This window comes from the organism of the source record quoted next, unplaced genomic scaffold (genome assembly GCF_019419815.1).
Source record: "Pyrus x bretschneideri cultivar Hongxiangsu unplaced genomic scaffold, Pyrus_bretschneideri_v1 Contig43, whole genome shotgun sequence".
NCBI classification, from domain to species: domain Eukaryota; kingdom Viridiplantae; phylum Streptophyta; class Magnoliopsida; order Rosales; family Rosaceae; genus Pyrus; species Pyrus x bretschneideri.
The window spans coordinates 634,464-639,461 of record NW_025999757.1 but is presented as its reverse complement, the minus strand read 5'-3'; the positions used below and the strand labels follow the sequence as shown (position 1 = coordinate 639,461).

The 4,998-nt window shown below is 38.7% G+C and overlaps 1 long non-coding RNA gene across 1 annotated transcript; it reads right to left on the bottom strand.

Annotated features, from left to right (window-relative positions):
- Nucleotides 1–659: 659 nt before the first annotated feature.
- LOC125469482 lies at nt 660–3,991 on the bottom strand. Its single transcript, XR_007251759.1, has 2 exons — nt 3,440–3,991; nt 660–1,120 (listed from the first exon to the last, which is right to left on the bottom strand). It is a non-coding gene; the product is annotated as an uncharacterized LOC125469482 (long non-coding RNA).
- Nucleotides 3,992–4,998: the final 1,007 nt, after the last annotated feature.

Here is a 4,998-nt window from a genome sequence, read left to right as displayed (position 1 = left end):
GGGACAAAACTTTTTGATGGTTAAGTAAAGGGACAAAACTTTTTAATAGTTATTTTAACTATGATTTTGATGATTTTTTATAGCAACACTCCTTGATCCATATGAATACAATGAATGAATTCAATCTTCAATTTATAATATTTACACTAGTGGATACCACAAAATCTTATGTTATACTTAATGAAAGTATAAATAAACTCTAAGTGTTAGTGAATCTATCATTTTGATGGGGTACATATTGTACGAAACTAAACGATCCAACCGTCAAACTCTTTTGTATATACTTCGAGATCGCATACGCCTAAAATCACAAAAAAAAAAAACATTTAGAGATCAAGTAACGGGACAAAACTTTTCGATGGTTATAAACGAAAAATCACGATTTAACGATAGTTTTAACTCTGATTTTGATGATTTTTTTATAGATACACTCTTTGATCCTATATGAATACAATGAATGAATTCGATCTTTAATTTATAATATTTACACGAGTGGATACCACAAAATCATAAGGAAGAAATAATTTAGTTTTGGAACCATTCATTAAGGTTTACAAAAGGTGATTAAATTTGCCTGGCTGCAGAAATTTTATTAAACTAAACTTTTAAAAGGTCACATTATATTCGCACATCAGTTTACAAAAACCATAGAGAAACAGTTCTCTAAACTTCGCTTCCTCATTTTGTATTAACCCTTCCTCTTAGAGGAATAAGAACAGTTCTCTAAACTTCACCTTAACAATAACAAAGCAATTCGTTCTGATTTCTAAAGTTTAAAGAGGGGAAAGCTACATCTGTTATCTTTCAGCATAGGAGAAAATATCAAAAATCCTCATTTTGTGGGCAATGCTTGGGAAGGCACTGTCTCATAAGCAGCAACTGTGGATGCAGAAAGGAGAACAAATTACACTCAAGTGTTCACCCATTTGCCACAATCTCTTGGATGACATCACTGGCAGCTCCATCCTTTGATTTGACAGTAAGTTTCATCGCAACATCCTTCCATGAACTATCAATTCCAAATAACAACCGCACACGAACCTTGAGATTTTGCAGAATGCAATGCATATTTGTCTAGAACCAATCCTTTCTTATCAGTGACACCATAACACAACAAAAGCTGCACAGAGAGAGAGAGAGAGAGAGTACATAAAGTCAACTTACAATGTAATCTGCTACACATGCACAAGGAATGTACAAAGCTAGATTATCTAAGGCCATTCGACTATGTCACGATACAATTTTAGTAAATGGAATCTGATAACTAATGAAGTACAAGGCCTGCTTGCACATGAATGGCCAAGATTATTGCGGTTTCAACTATACAATGCTACGCTCATGTGCCCCAAATTCACAACCATTAGGCGTCAACAACTCAGCCCAACAAAACCAACTTCAAAAAAGCTTTAGGAGGTAACTAAAATAATTAAGACTGAAAGATACAAAAGAAAATTGCAGTACTGTCAATCTGAAAAGCCAACGAAACTATCAAGCTCTCCAAAATGAGCCTGAACAGGAGCCTTAGATTTAGCAATCTTTGATGGCGGCACTCCATAAAACGCAATGACAGCATCAACGTCAGGGAGCAAAATAGAACTTGCAATTGAGGGAGCACTACACATTCAAAATCCAGCAACACCACTTATTTTGACTAAACAATAGGTTAATTTAGCAAATGACTTCACTTTCTAAAATTCATATCACTATAAATTTTACACACGCGAAGGAGGACTCGTTTAAGAAACATGGCAGAAGCTTACCATATTTTGTGGCCAAACTGTTCTCTGGTGATTTTTGTTACAGTACAAACTAGACATAACAATTACCGCATACTAAGATTATGTCTTAAAAGAAATCATACAAAAATGGCAACGCATCAAGTAGATACTTAGCATATGCAGCAAATTATTCAACCAACACATATAATATTAGCAAAAGCTCAACGGATTTAATCCTTACTCTATTTCTTGTCGCTCTTGGTTATCTATTGTCTACTGCTGTAGTTGCAGCTCAGAGTTTCAAGCTAGATGAAGAAGAAATCCAGAAATCTCAGTTCCCAGATGGCTTCTTGTTTGGAGCAAGCATTTCATCTTATCAGGTAACCTTCTTCTTCCTGTAGTTATTTTTTATCTTTGGGCTAGAATTCTATCTGGTATGTTGTTTTTATCTAGTCTTTGTCTTAATTTGGATTATTCCGGTTAGTCTTGTGCTTCGTACTTTTATTTGGTTGTATTAATCTTGACAGCATGGTTCTTAATTTCAACATCCTCTGTAGTTGAGGAATCTTGACAGCATGAAATGTGAGGAAACATGACCATACACGAAAAATAGTCAAAATGTTAAAAGAGAAATCTGCAGTGGAGCACAAGTTCAAGGGAAAATGTGGAAAAAAATAAAAAATAAAAACTCAATTCTCATTCATAAATCCAAGATGATCCAAAAACAAAAAATGAACATGATGGACCAGAAACCGTTAAGGGTCTTTTCACTCTCTTCTCTTTAACCAATTACCACCACAAACTGCAACGAACAACAAAACTATGATAGGATCCCGTAACGGCTAAGGTATGCACAATCACAAGCACAAACGGTAATGATTACTGAAAGGAAATAATTAGTTGAAATGCTACAAGTTGAAGCAAGAATTAAAGAGCATCAACAGGCATACAATTTAGGTTCGACTCTGTACAACTAAAAAGGAACAAACATCTCTAATCAAATCAAAAAAATTGAAGACTTTGATCATGAGCAGCATCGAAAAAACAATTGAAACGACAGGATAGAGGGTTTGGGAGCTTACATTGGTCTGTAAATTGACTTGGGAGCTTACATTAGTAGTTTTAGATCGAGGAAGGGAGAGGATTGGAGAAGGTTTTGAAGAGAGATGGGGGAGGGAGGTAGCTGCTACAAATGGTTTGCAATTTCCGCCTCCCAAACTGATTAAGTGAAGGGAAAAAAGTCATTGACTTTGTGCGATGAAGATTGGCGTCGCGCAAAACAACTTTGCGCCATGCATGTGCACCTACATCATGCAAAGCTAGGAAAAAAACAGTAAAGCATTCTTGGTTTGGCACCAAAATCATGCACAACGCATCAAACATTGCGCAAATGGCCTTTGCGCAACAAAGACTGGCGTTGTGCAAAACTGTTTTGCACAACGAAGGTGCACCTACGTCGTGCAAAACAGTTTTATGCGGCGTAGGTGCAACTTCGTTGCGCAAAGTGCCGTTGCGCAAGGGTCGTTTGCGAGACGTTTTTGTGTTTAGCGTTGCGGAAACATACTTTGTGCGATGAAATTTGATGCGTCGCTCAAACTTGTACTAGTGGCAGCATGCATACAAAAAAAATAAAAAAAAAAAAAAAAAACTTGAGCACATAATGGACACTATCTGATCTATGGATGCAGAGACCATGCTCATTCTGGGTTAAGCATTTATACCTGTATTTCTGAGATCTGTGGACATCGTGGTTGTCGTTGCTTATTTTTCTTGCGGATTTAAAGTTTGACATTGCTACCGTTCCTTGTGTTCGCCAACATCTCCTGTCATCGCTTACAACACAAGCTCACGGACATACAAATACATTAGGCTCGAATTTCACTATTGCATTTGTGCTGGAATTAAGAAATTAATGAGGAGACAAGATCGATGTATTTTACCTTTGTGCGTAGGAAAACTGAGACAACTGAAATAGGTGAGCTGGGCTCGAGTCTGCGAAGAAATGAAGGTAGATTTGTGTTTAGATTTGCAGGTTTCAGAATATGGAGCTGCAATGCGAAACCAAAGAGAACTGATGGATGATTTCAACTTGGACGGATTGATTTGATAGAAAATAGGGGAAGCTTGGGGTTTTGATTGCAGGCGTGTGAGGTTTTTCTGAAAGCAAGAAGAATGGAAGAAATTGCAGGAGAAAAATGGAGAGAGATAGGGTAAACGGCGCATGAGGAATGGCAGCAATGAGAAAAAGGAAGCTGATAACTTAGCTTATATACTAACTTGCTAGGGTTTCTCCCACGTGAGTGCACTAGCATGTGTGGCTCCAAATTAGGCCTGGCAATTTCTGACACGACCCGATAACCCGACCCGACACGACACGAAATTAACAGGTGTTTGAGTCGACACGATAACGAATCGGGTCTTATCGGGTAACCCGATAAGCACCTGTTAAGATAACGGGTTGGTTCGGGTATACACGTGGGTAACACGAAACACGATAAGCAGAATATTATTTTTATAATTTTATAACCCTAAAAAAATACTGTAATAATTATATACATTAATTTTACAATTTTATACCCCTAAAAATTATAATAAATATATATATATATATAAATAATTAACTATAAAATTTATAATAATTATAAATTTATAATAATTATATATACTATAATAATTATACTGTCACATCCCGGCCCGGGGCGGAACTACTTCCCGGGCCCGACTCCACTACCGTAGCACGATATTGTCCGCTTTGGGCTTACCATTCCCTCACGGTTTTGTTTTTGGGAACTCACGAGCAACTTCCCAGTGGGTCACCCATCATGGGATTGCTCTAGCCCTCTTCTCGCTTAACTTCGGAGTTCCTACGGAACCCGAAGCCAGTGAGCTCCCAAAAGGCCTCGTGCTAGGTAGAGATGGGAATATACATATAAGGATCACTCCCCTAGGCGATGTGGGAGGTTACAATCCACCCCCCTTAGGGGCCCGACGTCCTCGTCGGCACACCACGGCCAGGGTTAGGCTCTGATACCAAATTGTCACATCCCGGCCCGGGGCGGAACTACTTCCCGGGCCCGACTCCACTACCGTAGCACGATATTGTCCGCTTTGGGCTTACCATTCCCTCACGGTTTTGTTTTTGGGAACTCACGAGCAACTTCCCAGTGGGTCACCCATCATGGGATTGCTCTAGCCCTCTTCTCGCTTAACTTCGGAGTTCCTACGGAACCCGAAGCCAGTGAGCTCCCAAAAGGCCTCGTGCTAGGTAGAGATGGGAATA